Source organism: Cavia porcellus, unplaced genomic scaffold (genome assembly GCF_034190915.1).
Source record: "Cavia porcellus strain 051 isolate PalLab524CR breed Dunkin Hartley unplaced genomic scaffold, mCavPor4.1 scaffold_8, whole genome shotgun sequence".
NCBI lineage: Eukaryota > Metazoa > Chordata > Mammalia > Rodentia > Caviidae > Cavia > Cavia porcellus.
The window spans coordinates 37,708,460-37,725,727 of record NW_026947491.1 but is presented as its reverse complement, the minus strand read 5'-3'; the positions used below and the strand labels follow the sequence as shown (position 1 = coordinate 37,725,727).

The window sequence follows — 17,268 nt, the reverse complement described above, 5'->3', positions numbered from 1 at the left end:
GTGAGTACTGGTACATATTTTTAAATATTTAAATTTATTGTTTGCCTGTAGTATTTCCAAAATATACCTGATGCTTTCAAGCACGAGGCAGGAGAAAAATCTTATTATTAATCAAACATATTGATTTTTTAAAATTTAAAACATTTGGAAGTAACTTTTTAAAACACTTTCTATTTTTATATTTTTGGGCTTCACATTGTCACTCTGAGTCTCAACTAAATCGTCAAAATATTAAATTATTTAATTAGTCAGTTACCACTCTGCTATCTGAATTGCTGTGAAACATGTATTATGTGCAGATATGTTTGTAGAAAGTATGCTTAAAAAAGAGAAATTTTCAGAGTTTTGACTATAACAAAAATAGCATTTTTTTTCAGTCATTCCAAATCTGGAAATACGTTTAGTTTGCAAATGTTACATTGATGTCTGTTTTTTTTTCTTTTTAGTTATTGTACTATGTTATTTGTTAGCAGAGTGTAAAAAGACAATTATTTGACGATAGAAACAACTTTCATAGTTTGCTGTTTGTGCTATGTACTACTACTGTTTTATTCTAAATCCTTATTCTGTTTTTTTCTAAATCTGTATAACAACACGGTGTGGAAAGAGTAACTTGTATTTGAGGATGTCATGTCACTTTTCTGGGGATTCCCCCCAATGCAGTTAGTTTATTCAAGAAAATGGGCTGTTTGTCTTGCAGACTTTCCTACAGTCTGAATTGTGCTAATGGTATCCCTCAGTATGAACTGATACTCATTTTGTTCTGGACCCTATCTTTCATCTTAGACTCTTTGCTCAGATGTCAGGCAGTGCTTCCCTGTGCTATATTAGGAATGGGGAAAAACAAGAGTAATTCTGTCTGGCGCTCTCATGTGGAATTTATTGCTAATGGCTTCACATGAGGTGCTCACAGTGGCCCTTTACTTGAGGAAGGCAGTTTTTTCAGTACTTCAGCTGTCCTGGTCACCCAGAGAAGATCTGACTCCTACCCATGGGGTCAAGGCCTGGCCTCCATCTTCCTGGGAGAGGGACTGGGAGTAGCACCCCAGGTTGCACATTCTCTCAACCCCCAGTTTTCATTACCATTCCCCTCCCTGCAGAGTGTAGCCAACCCTTCACCCGGAGACCTGCATCTCATGCTATTACCTTCAAACTTCTCCACTATAGGACAGGAGCACCCACACAGCTTTGTGGAATAGAAGCCTGGTCTGGGGATTCTAGCTTTGCCTTCAAGAACATTCAACACATTCAGACTATTTTAGCTTATCCCTTGCACTGTTCCTTGCTTCTGGCAGTGCCAACCTGTGCCTCTGGGAGTTTCTGTGGTATAAATGGGTTGGTCTTAACTATCAATTCAATTCTGCTACCTTCTAGTCTTCAAAACCGTGTCACTGTTGTCTTTCCTTGTGTTCTTTTGTCCTAGCACATTTACACCTCTAAAAGAATAAAATAAAATCCTTTTCCTTGTATATCAGGAGGAACAGGAATAAATTTCTTGTGTCCCAGTCTGCCATTCCTGGAAACCAACTGATTTTTACTTACACTGATTTAGGGATGCTTGCTCTCTTAGCTCCTGACTCTTTAAGCAAAGAATTGGGTACAATTGAGTTTTATAGTGGCAGGAAGGCTTTTTCTTGGATAAAATCATTTATGCCATTTAATTATTTGTAAGAAGCATGCATAGTGAGCACACATACCACATCTTGTATGATAGCTCATGATGGTAGTTGTATAAAGACTCAAATTTAAAAGTTCTCACGGGACATAGAATTCTTCCACCCCAAAACAAGGCCTTACTCTGTGACATTTGTAAAACCAGCTGCTCCTACAGCTGCTGAAAGCCAAGGAGCAGTTGACAGGATCCAAACATTTCATCTGGTACAGGGCTCTGTTCCAGGCTCCCTGTCCAGCACTGAAAAGGACTCCAAAACTGTCTGACTTCTTTGGAAGCACAACTGGAAAGGCTCCTCCGTGTCGCACTGGGGCTGGTTGCACTCTCTTCACGGGGCTCAACTGGAAACGTGGTGTGATTTCTTCTTCTTGGATGAATTCAGATTCGTTTTTTTGATCTAGGCATAGTGACTGTCATTTCCGTTTAACACACATCTAATTCAATTAAATTCAACGAGTTTTGCTCTGTTGCAAGAATAGCGTTAAATTTTGCATTTTCCTAAATTTTGAAACCTTATAATTCGAGACCTTTTGGGGTCCTGTTTTTCATTTTTGATTGTGGGAATAAAGAAGATTATGTATCTGAAAACACTTTGAACAGTGACATGCAAGGAAATTTTTATTGCTCAGTGCCAACTCTATGCATTGTTGTGAGGAGTAAGTCAGTGTGAGGCTGTGTGAACATGTGTGTATATGTGAAGGTGAAACAGAAGAGATGCACAACACAGTGTACAGTGAGTACTTATTAAAGTATTATGGTTATTATTAGGTAATCACTAAGCAATGGTTAACATTTATTGGTTAATAATTATAGAAGTAACTGTATGTGCCACCTTACCTGACTCTGTTCACCCTTACAACACCATTGGGTAGGTGCCAGCTCCATTTTCTGGGTGAACTGACCGAGGCTTAGTAACTCTCCTGTGATGGTAACTTAGATCATTGGGTGCCAGTGCCCCATCCAGGATGGCCTGACTTTAGAGCCATGTGAGCTAAAGCACCATCTTGCTCTTAATGTTGCTTTCTTTGAAAACTAGCCCTGCATTGTTAATAGCGTGAGGGAAATTTTATCCTTATCAATGGGTGTTTTTAAGTTAAAGCTTACTTTTTACTTTCCAAAGTACTTTAGCTTTAAGTCATGTCTAAAATCATCAGCTTTCCTGAATTATCTTGCTATGTTCTACATAGAACTACCTTCTTTACTATAATGAAAATAGCTTTGCACTATTGAGCATACTAAGTGGTAGGTTGAAAGTATAGTCAAGTTCTTGGTCACAGAAGTAACACATGCCTCAAGTACATTGCAAAACCAATAACCCTTCTGAACCGCCTCATGTTTTTCATAGGGACCACCTGGCTTTCTCTCAGGTGCATTTTGATTCCCTCACTTTAATTCCTAGATGACCTCAGGAGCCCTTGAATTTAGTTTGTTTTAGGACACATAAAATAAATCTTTTGTTATTGTCAGTTAAACACCCCTGGGCATGGTGCTGCACATGTGTATGTAATGCCAGCACTCAGGAGGCTGAGGCAAACATTGTAAACTCAAGGCCAGTTTAGACTTCATAGCAAGACTGTCAAAAATAAATAAATACATAAATAAACTAACACCAAGAAATAGCGAAGTCAAATAATACCAAGTCTGTCTTTAGGGACTTGGTTAAATAATCATGGTAGTTCTATAAAATAGGTTATTAGATTACTATTTAAAAGACAATGGCAAATGCCAGTAATCCTAGCACTTGAGGAGGCTAAGGCTGGAAGACCAAGTTCAAGGCTTGCCTGCGGGACTTAGTGAGAACCTGTGTCAAAATAGAGGGCTGGGGATGTAGCTTGGGTGGAGGCCTAAGTTTCAACCCCCAGTAAGAGAGAAAAGGAGAGAGAAAGAGAGAGACACTTATATGGACAGGTGTAGAAAAATTTCCCAGGTGTATTATTGGTGGAACCAAAGTAGATATGGAGTGGAAGGGAACATGCAGACAGATGGTATACATATGTATGTGCTGCCCAGAGTATTCCAGGAGGGTAGACAACTGTTGACAGTAGAGACCTGGTTGAAAAAGAAAAGGAAAGTCTATGCTCCTTAAATTTATTTTTGCCATTTATTTTTAAAGGAAAAAACTAAATGGGAAAAAAATGGCATCTACAGAACTTAAAACCAGTACAATAAAACCTTCCTTTTCCTCTTACCTAGAGAAAGCTTGAGAAAATACTTTTATGTCTATATTTAGACAAGCTAGAATAAGGAATCAGTTCTATGCCACCTGCTCCAAACTGTGTTTTCAACCTCAGTTCCCTTCTGAAGGCAGATTATCTCTGCCTTCAGCGCACTAACCTCCCCCTCATCTGTAGAAGCCGCCCGCAGCACCTGTTGCCACCACTTCAGCCCCATTCCTGTCTCAGCTCTGTGCTTCTGAATCCTGCTGGTCCAGTAAGGCCCAGGTCAGATGCCATCTCCCTGCCCCCCACCTCCACCCCCAGTGTCTCTCTTCCCAGGCCTCACAGGGGAAGGTTGATCTCTCTTGTGAGTATAAGCTATGCCTTTCTAATACATATCACTTCCATTATTAAGACATGTATTTTATCTTCCCTGTTCAATTCTGAACTCTGCAGAAACAGGATTAATGTCAAGTTCTTTTGCGTTGAGCTTTCCATTGCTCCCCTTAACAAGATCTAGAACAATGTTTGCATGCAGCCAATTTGCAATAAAGTCTGCAAAAATGAGTGAATGGATATGTAAGAATTACATTTTATAAAATCAGAAACAAAGCTTTAGAGCAAAACAGTGGCCCTCATCATTGTACTTATAGAGGGGAAAAGAGTCATCTGAAAGGTTTAATTCACCCTCAAAATTTAGTAGGTTGTGGAATGTAATGATAATAATCACAAGGTTATCATGGGACTCATTGCTCATTATTTATTTTCCTAACAATAGCTTCATTTGAGAACACAAAATAGTACAGAGGTTGTTAAGAAATATCATATGAGGTTAGTATAGCAAAAGGGTATTTGTTGTTAAATTGCTACTTGCAAAAAGTACAGTAATTGTCATTGTCAATTTATAGCAATTACCTTCATTTTGTAGTAGACTGTTTACTTTAATTTTAGTTGACTTTTTCTCTCTCCTTTTCCTGATCTGATATTTGCCTGGGTAGATCATTTGTAATTATCTTACCAACAAAACAATGCAACATTTTATTGTCTATACTTAGTGTTTACAAACCAGCCAGAAAATAGCCGTGCTAGTAGGAATAAATTTAACAACAACCACAAAAAGTTTATAAACTGAGATCAGTATACATACTAAGTGCCTTCTCCCTTCAAATCCAGTATTTGGCACTGGAACCCACATAAGGGTTAAAATTACAGATGCATGAACACATTGCCTTAAATCCTTGGTTGTGCATTATAGGAATTTGATCATTATTATCCCTTCAAACACTTTATTCCTCTCATCAAGAAGTATATATTCTTATATTACTGGCCCAACATAGCTTTCTGATGTCACTAAATATCTCTAAAGTCTAAAAATTGAATTGAGATTACAGTGAACCTTCACAAATACTTTTCCCTTTCTTGAACTGTCATTGTTTTATTACAATATATAATATATAGTATAATACGTATACATACATATATATATATATATACATACATATATATATCCTAAAACACTGAATGACATTGAGCACATGATAAATTTGTGTTTAACAGTAACAAGGATATCAGTGTTATTTATCAAGTTATAGCTTATAAATACTAAGTTATCTTCTCTGTGCACTCCTTTTTTTTTTTTATTTCTGGTCTTTTTTGTCGTTTTTATCGGTACCAGGGATCGAACTCACGACTGCCTGCTTGGAAAGCAGGCGCTTATGCCGCTGCGCTAAATCCCCAGCCCTTCTGTGCACTCCTAAGGAATGGCCAAATTAGGATCTTGTCTAATAAAAACAAGGCAGTTAGCTGAGCAGGCTGACGCACACCTATAATCCCAGCACCCTGGAAGGCTGAACTGGGAGGATTGAAATCTCAAACCCAGTCTGGGTTTGAAACCTGTCTCAAAATTAAAATAAAAAATAAAACGAAGTGGGGTATATAGCTCAGTGTTATAGGTCTGAGTGTTAAATCCCCTGTACTGCGAGGATGGGGTACAGTTAAAAGGAAGTCGGTAAGGAAACTGTGCTCTTCCGGATGATCCTAGGAGGTCCTCGGATATAGTCACATTCATCTTCCATCTTGTCCATCAGTTACTTGTTTTTAAAATTCTTTGAGTTATGGTCCATGGTTCCTTAGAAATGATCTGAAGAGGAAAGTTGTCTTTAGTTGGCTGGAAAAATAATTGGCATCAGAATCTCTTGTTTGGGATTCATAATCCTGGGAGGAGAGGAGTGCCACATTCAGGCTTGCCAGCACTTGAAATACATGTAGAAAGGACAGCAGCAGCACCATTGAACTCTACTGAAATTCACTGTGTTTAGAAGCTTTTCAAAAAAAGGGAAATGGAAAAATGGTTAGTGTTATACTTACAATGAGCACTTACTTTGTAAACAGGAAGAGTTGGCATGTGTAGGAGATGAGTCCCACCCATTGATTTTAAAAGTTGAGTACTTATTGCTTAATTTATGGACTCATCTAGGATGTGTCTGATTATAGTTTCCAAGAATTTACCTCTCTTAGCCTCAGAGAGGTAGGAGTGTGTGTGTGTGTGTATACCCGTGCATGCGCCTGTGCGTTCATGCACCAGGTTCACTTGGTCTCATCGACACTGATTTCAGCAAGTGTGTCTGTGTCATCCAAGGACAACAAGGGACACTTGTTTTGGTTCACTGTATTTTTCTTAGCTTGCAATTGAATTCTACTGAGTGATTTTTTTAAAAACAGCATTATTCACCTCCATGTTGCCTAGAGTGCCTCTTTTGCTCACTTTCTAACTTACAGTAGACCAGCTGTGTAGCAGCACAGGAGGGTAGGTTGACTGTGGTCCAGAGAGTTGGACTTGCAAGATTAGCTGGAACTTTTGTAACCTGCAGAGCAGTAGCAGCTTAAATAGATTGGAAAACTGCTCCTGTTTGCACTAGTTAGTTTTACTTTGTTCTAGGACTACAGACTTCTCTGTATGTCAGGCACATGATATCAAAGATCTACATCTGCATCACAGGTTGGCATGCTACAGCTTACAGACCAAACCATTCCGGCCTTTTTTTTGGTATGACCTATTGGCTGAGAATACTTTTACTTTTTAAAATGGTTTGAAAAAAATGACAGTTATAAATTATCCATTGTTTCATTGACTTTTCATAACACTGATGAGCTTTCAGTAATAATGAACAGCTGGCTGGGGCACATGTGCCATAGGTCGGCCATCGCTGCTTTATAAAAAACCTATTTAGGGGGCTGGGGATTTAGCTCAGCGGCATAAGCGCCTGCCTTGCAAGCAGGCAGTCATGAGTTCGATCCCTGGTACCGATAAAAAGGAAAAAGACAAAAAAAAAAAAAAAAACCTATTTAGCATCCCCACTTTGTAGATAAAGAAATTCAGATTCACAGAGGTGAAGTAGCTTGCCCAGGATGACACTAATTTCTGGGCAGAGGGTGGGTGGCAACACGAATATTGGGTGTTCCTGTTGTGCTTCCCATCTCTCAAGTGTACCCTGTTACCAAAGAAACAGAGAGAAAGTATGGATGAAACTCCACATGCATCATTCTACCCAGACCACTTGCATCTTTATTTCAGTAGCCTATGGAACTTTTCTGCCACTGAAAATTTGTATCTTTTAAAAAATGTAAAAGGGTTCATCATTTTAAAAGGTGAGGATCTAGGTTTGAGAAGAGGAATTAGTTATCCTTGTGGAATGGAAGAAGAGGAACAATGATATGTCAACGGCATCCACAAAACCCACAGCACTCTGCTCTCTATGGGCAAAAACAGGAAGTGGTAGTAACACATGGCTTTCTGTTACAATTTCCTCTTCTCAGCTCAGACCCGCTAACTTTTTTAACCTCACAAAATACTAACTAAACTGGTAAGTTCTATTTTTTGCCTTCAGGCCTCTTTTAAACACCTCTTTTCAGGGTTTTATTAGATATTTGATTTGGACATTAGTGGTGCATATTTCTTTTTATAAACAAAACAAAAATGTAACTAACCATGAGGTTAGTTTAAGAGAAGGTAGTTAAGAGAAGGCAAAAGAATTTGCCTACAAGGAAGGACACGGAAAGAATTATACAAATAACTGACCCCTGCTTTTTCTCGGGCCATCCATTGAAACTGTCCTTTTTGCCAGGCATAATGGCACATACCTGCAATCCCAGCACTCAGAAGGCTGAGGCAGAAGAATTGCCACGTGTTCAAAGCAAGCTCCACTGAGCTCCAGAATGAGGCCAAGGCCAGCCAGGACTACATAATGAGACCTTGTTTGTAAAAACCAAAAGTAACAATAATGACAAAAATAATACTATCCTTATCATTCCCTAGACCAGTTTACAGACAGTAATTACATGCTACTAAACCCTAGCGGGCTATGTGGTGCTTCCTGTGTGACCTTAGACAAAATACTTAACCTTTCTGGGCTTCAATTACCTTATCTATAAAATAAGAATAAAAACAATAGTACTTTATAGGAGAAATGCTTTATAAAGTGCTTAGGATGGGCCTGATATGATAAATACCCCAAAATTTATTACTGCGAATGATCAATAAAGTAAATTTATTCAGGGCTGGCGATTTAGCTCGGCGGTGTAAGTGCTTGCCTGACAAGTGTGAGGTTGTGAGTTCAATCCCCAGTACCAAAAAGTATAAATAAATAAATTTGTTATATGGAATCCCTATTAAATTAAAACTACTCATTTCCATATAAAAGATCCTGATTTTACATTGTGTGACATATTTAAAATGATCATATGATTAGAGATTCAGAACCTTTGTTCCTCCTTATTCACTTCCAGGCGTGCCTTTTTCTGTCTGAGTTCTGAAGAGAGGATTTTTGCATGTGCCCTTTGCTTCTTTGCTTACGTTTCCTACTGGGTGTGTCTTCCACAGCCAGGGGCCATGTTCTAACCTTGCACCTCCCAGAAAACCTCTAACCGTGATCTCCTTCCCTGCCCTGTCAAACAGCACGGACTCTCACTCCAGCCCCTCTCATGAACACACCGCATTTCCTTTCTCGGCTGATTCACAGGAGCCTGGAAAGCCCCTGAGTTGTGCTTCCCAACGACACAAGCAGGTGACTCCTCATTTGAGGACTCTGTCCTCAGTCAGGGCTCCGCCGCACTACACAGCCCCCCTCTATCCGGTCCCCTCTTCTCTGTTTGGTGGAGTTTTTGAATTGTACCTCTGAGGTGCTTCCCTTAGGGAAGTACCTAGGATGGAGAGCAGACCAGGGAGAGATAAATAACAGAGATTAGAAAATCAATGAAAAGTTTCAGGAGCAGAATTGAGACAGTTTGGAAAGGTCGGAGGAGAAAGAAAAGGAGAGAAAACAGCAACTGAAGAGAAAGATTGGAGCAAGATGAATGGTCAAAAAGCATGTGTTTTTCAGGGCTTACCTAGTTCTTTTGTACTGTGTTTTAATTTTTTCTTATAAATATTCTGGCTCAGCCTGCAGTATGTCTATGAGTTTTGAAATCAGTTGCGGGTAAATAAAAGCAGGACTAATGTAAAATGTATTTACCCCCACTCAGGAGTTTTTATATGGACTATTCTCACTTAATTGAGGATGGGTTAGGTTTCTAACTAGATTCAGAAGAGAAAGAATTAATTTTTGTTTCTTTGGCTCAGAGGCCAAGGTGTACCTTTCTTTAGTTGTCTGGAATCCTGCTTCATGTGACATCAGCAGCCCCCACCATGCCACCCACTTTCAACCCCAATGAGATCAAAGCCGTAGCAAGGTAGGTGCCACGTCTACCTTAGCTCAGGATTGGCCCCCTGAGTCTGTCTCCAATGAAAATCAGTGATAGACATCGCCAAGGCACCCTGTAACTGGAAGAGCATAAGAATGACAGGAAAACTCACCATTCAGAACAGATAGCCCCAGATGGAGAGGGTAGTGTCACTTCTGACCCAATCACCGAAGCTCCCAGAGAGCAACCAAGAGACAGAGAGAAACAGGACACCCACCACAGTGGAAATAGCAACAATTGCCCAACAGATGTGGCCTGGGTGGTTAGCCAGAGAATTTTCTGGAACGTTTAAGGAGATCCTGGGCACTGCCCAGGTGTGGGCTGCAGTGTTGACAGCCACTACCATCTGGCTATCCCAGATGCCATCAAAAGTGATGACATAGGAAACCACCAGGGAATAGAGGAAAATAGTTCAATATAGGATCATCTGATTAAAAAGCAAAAGAAGAGAAGTAAGGGGAAGGAAAAAGGGAAGGAGCGAGGGAGACAGAAAAAAGAGAAGGAAGAATTGCGTAGTGTGATGAGCCTCAGATCACTTTTAGAAGGAAAGACGTGTGAGAGGAGAATTTGAAAACATGCTTAGACACATGTCCTGCTAAAGTAAGTAAAGCTTGAATAAGTCAACTAAGAAAGTAGACAAGGCCTAGCCTTTTATTCCCAGACCTAGTCAGCATCCAGTGAAAATGACAGTGACTCAGCTGTCAGCACTTCCCTTTATCAGTCTCACTGGGCAGCTATTGGTCTGTGTTCTCACTAATTGAGCTGTGATACTGGCCCAGCCCCACACTGCAGCCACATGGTAGGGCTCTCACCACAGTACCACTTTGGTGAGAAACAACCAAGAGGTATGTACCCCAGGGCCACAGGTCGGTGCCTCACATCTCACTGCATCTGTGTGGTCCACAGACCAGCAGCATCAACATCTCTAGAATACTGGCTAAAAATGCAGAGTCTGGGACAACCCCCAGTAGCCAAATGAGAATATTTGTCTTTTGTTGTTGTTTGTTTTATTTCAAAGACAAAAAGGTAAAAACAATGGTACAAAATTTCAAAGCAAGATTATAGGAAAGTACAGTGGTTAATACATTGTGTATTGTTATCTTAAAAGTAGTTGCTCAGATTGCAAAATATAGGCATGAAAACTTGAGCAAACAATATAGGCACAAATCTTTTCAGTGAACTAATAGGAATTAGTAGTAGTGGTATATTAACTATTTTATATATGTATATATATATTTTTTTCCTTTTTCCTTCTTTTCTCCTATCCTAGTTTCTCTTTCCTTTATGAAGTTTCTTCCCATTTCACAATATCTGTTGCACATTTTGGATCTTATTTACTCTTTCAGCTTTTTATACTAGGGTGACACTATGATGTTTACACACACAAGTCTGATTTGTTTCACTTATAAGTATGGTCTCAAGTTGCATGCATTTACCTATAATGTCTCAAGTTTATCTTTCTTTATAGCTGAGTATACTCTGCTATATAAAAATACTACATCTTTTTTTATCCATTCCTCAGTTATTGGGTATTTTGGTTTATAATATTTAGCTATTACAAATTATGATGCTATAAACATGGGTACACATATATCACTGGGGTATAATGTTTTAATTCTTCTGGGAAAATACCCAAAAGGGAAATAGCTGAATTAAATGATAGCACTAATCCTAGTTTTTTGAGAAATCTCCACATTGATTTCTATCTATAGTGGTTGCACAACTCTACGTTCTCCACCAGTAGTGGAGAAGGGGTCCTTTTTCCCCATACCTCGCCAGCATGTTATTGGTTGATTTCTTGATGGTAGCTATTCTTACTGGGTGAAATGGAATCTTAGTGTTGTTTAAATTTGCATCTCTCCAATGACCAATGATGTTGAACATTTTTTCATATATTTGTTTGCTATTTGTATTTCTTCATCTGATAAGTGTGTGCTTATCTCAGCTACCCATTTCTGGATTGGGTCTTTGAATTTGGCAAGGGGTCTGATTTTTTTTTTTTTTTCAGTTCCTTATATGTTCTAAATAGAAGTCCTTTGTCTGAGGGACAATTGGCTAAAATCTTTCCCCATTCTATGGGTTGTCTTTTCACTTTGTTGGTGGTTTCTTTTGACGAACACAAAAGCCTTTTAATAAAATAGGATCCCAGTTGTTGATTCTTTGAAGTATTTCCCATGCAGTTTGGGTTTTGTTCCCAAAGTCTCTGCCTACATGTATGTCTTCAAAACTTCTACCTACTTTATCTTTCAGTAAATATAGTGTTTCTATTTTAATATTTAGATCTTTGATTCATTTTGACTTTGGGTTAGTGCTTGGTGATAGATATGGGTCTAGTTTTAGTCTTGAACATGTGAAAAGCCAATTTTTCCAGCACCATTGATTAAAGAGGCTATGGTTCCAGTGAACATATTTGGCCCCTTGTCAAAGATAAAGTAGCTAAGTGTGTTTGTAGTTGTGTCTGTGTTATCTAATTTGTTCCACTGATCCTCAGGTCTGTTTTTTTTGCCAGTACCATGCTGATTTTATCACAGTAACTTTATAGTATAATTTCAAATCAGGAATTGTGATGCCTCCTGTCTTGCCCTTGTTGCCAGGATTTTCTTTGTTATTCTAGGTCTCTTTCGGGTTCTAGATGAATTTTAGAGAAGTTTTCTCTAGTTCTGTGAGGTATGTCAAATAGTGTTTTGATCGAGATTGCATTAAATCTGCATAACAATTTGAGGAGTATGGCCATTTTCACTAAGTTGGTTCTTCCTATACATAAGCAAGAGATATGTTTTCATTTTCTGATGTTCTTTTCAATCTCCTGTTTCAAAGTGCTGTAATTTTCAGTATATAGATCCTTTACTTCCTTTGTTGGATTGATTTGTGTTTCTTTTCTTTCTTTTTTTTTTTTTTTTTTTTTTTTTTCTGATGCTATTGTGAAGGATATGTTTCCCCTGATTGCTGGCCCAGTGAGTTTGTTGTTTCTTTTTGAGCGTTGACTTGGTATTTAGCTATGCTACTGAATTTGGTTTACTCTAGAAGTCTTTTGATGGAATTTTTGGGGTCTTCTATGTAGAGTGTCATGTCATCTACAAATGATGATAGTTTAACTTCTTTTCCTATCCTTATTCCTTTGTTTTCTCTCTCTTGTATAATTGCTCTGGCTAATGTTTCCAGAATATTCATTTTAACAAGGTTTGTAATTTATTAAAGTTTGAGAAAACCTGCTTTCAGCTTTGGCAAAGAAGCATCATGCTAGGAAGGGCTGGTTAAGGATTCCCTATGCTTTTCAGAGAAACACATCCTGGAGGAGTTGAAAGCACTCAGCTGCTAGACAGCCCCATCACCCCCTCAGAGCTATTTCTGGATCAAGAGCAGTGGTGGCTGTTTCACCTCCACACCTCCCAAGGGCTCTGATGTTGGGTTAAGAGTGCTGCATGAATCTTGCTGTATAACTTGACTTTCAAAATACAGTGTTACTTCTTAAAGTATTATGACTTTGTTTCTTGGTAGGTTTTAGGTGTACTTTACAGACAATAAAATCCTATTTAAAGGATGGATTTGATACGTCACCTACCTATAGTTTGTAAAATCACCACCACAATCATGCTATGGAACATTTCAGTCACTTTTAACATGTTATTCCAGTTGTCACAGTTTTCCATTTTACTAGCTGTAGTACTTTACAAAGTAAAACTTGCTATAACATTCATGCAATTCTGGGGTAAGTCATGGAAGGCTAAAGAATCACAATCCTGTTATTGTGAGTCAAAAAAGTGATAAGTATTTTTCAAATAGTTCCCTAGAAATTCATTGTTTAAGATATGTCAAAATTTTCTTGCAGCAAATAGAGTAAGTATCTATGAAATCACTGTCACAAATATCTTAGAAAATCATGGAAAGCCTAAGTATCCTTAGGATTGGAAGTGAGTATATTCCAGTCTAGCATTCAAAAGTAGCAAAAAGTAGATTCCAGAGAATGTTCTATAGCAAATTATTCAATAACTTGTTTATTTGGAATTACTGCAGAAAATAATGCTCCAAAGACCTCACAGGCTTTCCTAAATTAATACCAGTTTTGGAGATACAAGTGAACTAGTAGGTCACATGATTATCTTAGGTAGAATCTCTTTTAGTCCCACATAACTTGCAAGTGAGATCTTATATTTATAAGTTAACCAAATTAGTAACAAAGGACCTATTGGTCGTGGATTTGGTTTTGAATATAAATGGGCTAATAGTCAAATTAAACCATCATGGCTTGTCCTATATAATCTAGTAATGAAGATATCTAACAAAGCAATAAAATAAAAAGATGATTCTGGTTGCTGGGTGGAGAATGGATCTGAGGAGGCAATAAAAGAGAGACAGAAAAAGATTATCATAGTTATCCAAAAATTAAAAATGATGGTGTCTTGCATTGAAATGGGAGTTGTACTCATCAAAATTCACTAGAGTAACAGATTTATTATAATAATAACTGAATATAATATATGTATGCATATATGATTTACAAGGTAGGTCTGTAATGACTCCCTGCAGGGTCAGATGTAGAAAAACGCAAATGGGTGTCAGTGTGCTGCAGAGCACAAAGGAGGAAGACCTGGAACTCACTGCAGAGCTGTTGGTAGCTGAAGGGTCTGCATTAGAGGCTGAAAGAGCTGAGTTGGGCGGGTGCAGGTCTGTGCTGGAAATCTGCATGTTCCAGGGCAATGGAGAAGATTGGAGTACTTCTGAAGAAATTGAAGCAAAGCTTCCTTCTTTCCCTTTTTATTCTCTTCAGACTACAAGACAGTTGGGTGTCACTCACACCCAGGGTGGATATTCTGTCTCCAGTTTTCTGCCACACCCAGATCTATGCTAATCCAATCAATTGGATACTTTTTACTCAAACTGACAAAAAAAATTAACTATTATAGAGGCAAAAGCACATGTATTTGGGATATAATTTGGAGATATAAAGGAGAGGACACTGCCATTATGCATGAGGGATGAGAGTGGGTGAGAAATCAAGGGTGACTTCCAGGATTCTGACGTGAGAAGTTAGCTTGACCATGGACAACTTCTGGATGGTCTTCTGTTCAAAGTTAGTAGCAGTGGCTTGAATGAAGGTACACTGAAGATGTGAATCTAATGAGATATATAACATGAAGTACAAAGAATTAGCAATTCCAAGAGATATGACTTGAGATAAAATTAATAGAAACAAATGGAGTTCTACACTTAGCTTTAAAATATACATACACAGGATAGAATCAGGCAGACTTAGCCTAGTAAAAATTTAACTCTAGAAATTAAAAAAGAATAAAAAGTATGATACAATAAAAATGAACCTGAAATAGGATGCCTTAAAAGAAGTATGATTTCCAGTTTAGGGAATTAAAAATCTGATCATGCTTTGCACAGTCTGGACAGAAACTGATGCAGTGTCTTATGACTTTCCAATCACTGAAACAAAATACCTAGTACCTACAGCTTAAAGGAAAAGTTTATTTGAGCTCACAGTTCAAGTGCAGGGTCGGCTGATACCAGGGCAGAACAGGATGGCAGAGGAAGCACTGTCAGAAAAAGGCACTCAACACATAGCATCCAGGAAGCAGGTGGAGAAGAGAGGAGCTGGGGACAAGAATACACCATTCCAGGTGACACCAAATCCAAGGCCCATCTCCTTTTTTTTTTTTTTTTTTTTTTTTGTTAAGGCAAAATATCCTATTTTTTTATTAAAAATATGACAGAATGAAACCAAAAACGAATAGAAGAAAATTATAAAAATCAGAAAACACAATTCCTTATCAAACTCAACATCATTTTTCATATACATTGACATTTGATTCTTACATTTTGGTAAAAATAAAAGAGACTCAGAATAGTCTAAATAATTTTGATAAAGAAGCAAAGTTTGAGCTCCAACCCTATCACTTATCACAAAGTTACACCAGTCATGACAAAATGGCATTGATATCAAGATAACAAAGTACCAATATAAAGTCCCAAAATAGATAACTACATAGCAGACATTTGATTTCTGGCAAAGATGCAAAAGTAATTAAGTAGAGAAAGAATTGTACCCTTAGTAAATATGCTAGAACAACTGGATATCCACATGCAAAAACCCAAACATTATAGCACATCAAAAATTTCATTTTATTTTATTATTATTATTATTTTTTGTCTTTTTTGTTTTTATCGGTATCAGGGATTGAACTCACTACTGCCTGTTTGCAAGGCAAGCCCTTTTGCCGCTGAGCTAAATCCCCACCCCCAATGAAAAATTTCATAAAACATCCAAAAACCAACTCAAAACTGCTTATAGTAGGATAGTTAAAGTGAAGACAAGTATGGCCTGAATTTTTGCGTGGTTGAAGTCATTCTCTCCGGGACAAAATACATGTGTTTTCCTTCTCATGCTAATGAAACAATGTGATGATTACGCATGCATGACATTTATTTCTCTAATAAGTATATTTTCAAGTGCATCCGTCTATATAAGGACATCTATAAAAATGTCCAACTTCTCATTATATATGGCTGAATAGTATTCTATTGTATAGAAATATAACATCTTTTTTGTTCATTCCTCAATTGATGAGCATTTAGGTTGTTTCCAAGATCTGGGTATTATAAACTGTGCTGCTATAAACATGGGTGCACATATATTGCTAGGGTATAATGTTTTTAATTCTTTTGGGAAAATACCCAGAAGGGAAATAGTTAGGCCAAATGGGACCTACTTCTCCTGTCAGTCCCATCAGAGTCTCACCAAGGCATTGTACCAGGATGCCAGAACAGCACACGGGAGTTCCTAGGGTCACCATCCTGTGCTCACCAAGAAGCTCATTCGTTCGATGCCTCTATTCCAGTGCCTGCACACACAAGAGAACACCGAGTGAAACTCAAAACTTGCTTTAACATAAGTATTGTTTATCTTACAAGGTAGAGAAACATCAAGCTGCAGTTTGGTCCTGTATCGTTTTCTCTGACAGAGCATATCAAATCATGTTCTATTACAAATCTCAGAACTACTGGATTAGTTAATAAATGCTTACTGTCTGTTTCTGCTGTCTAATAACTGGAGTACAGCGTACAGACTTATTCTCTTAATCATCCTCCTCACTCAGGAATCTTAACTAAATAAGTATGTATCTGAATTAACATCCTTCATAAACATGGTCAGCCTAAAATCTCCTTTACTGGAAGGAATGGTTTGACCTTTACTCAGTGCTGGGTTTTCTGTTCTCTCTGTGTTTGCCTTACCTGTCCCTCTTCTTTCTGTTTTCTGGCCAGTTTCTGGCAGCCCATCTGTTCCACTGGTGACCATTCTGAGCCCCCAGCTTGTCTTCCCAGGGCTGCACCACACACAAGAGAAGCAAAAGTTTGTGGGACCATGGAGAGCCAGAAACAGTCATTCTGCCTAGACAAGGGAAGCCCCGAGGCGCCAAGAGCAGCAGTTCACAGCTATGGGATGGGGCAGTCAGGGTGGGCAGCCTACGCTAAGAACCATGAGAACAGTATGCTGGGCCAAGTACTTCTCAACAACTCTTGCTAGGAAAATAACTGCCTTTAATTGCTCAAACTTGGAATCAATTGCTGTGACATATTTTTTGTCTTGGGGATATCTTTCTGCATCAGAAACTGAGTGGTTTCACTTGGAAATTGTAATTTTTTTTTTCTTTTTAAATAGAAGTTTTTATTTGCAGTTATCATGTCTGTTTTAAC

The 17,268-nt window shown here is 38.3% G+C and overlaps 1 protein-coding gene and 1 long non-coding RNA gene across 5 annotated transcripts in view; one reads left to right on the top strand and one right to left on the bottom strand.

The window, feature by feature from the left end:
* Window positions 1–17,268, top strand: part of Slc38a1 (solute carrier family 38 member 1) — a 72,052-nt gene that overhangs the window by 35,516 nt on the left and 19,268 nt on the right. The window lies entirely within an intron of this gene.
* LOC134477285 (uncharacterized) lies at window positions 14,000–16,947 on the bottom strand. The gene is made up of 3 exons (XR_010049226.1): window positions 16,807–16,947; window positions 16,313–16,415; window positions 14,000–14,682 (listed from the first exon to the last, which is right to left on the bottom strand). It is a non-coding gene; the product is annotated as an uncharacterized LOC134477285 (long non-coding RNA).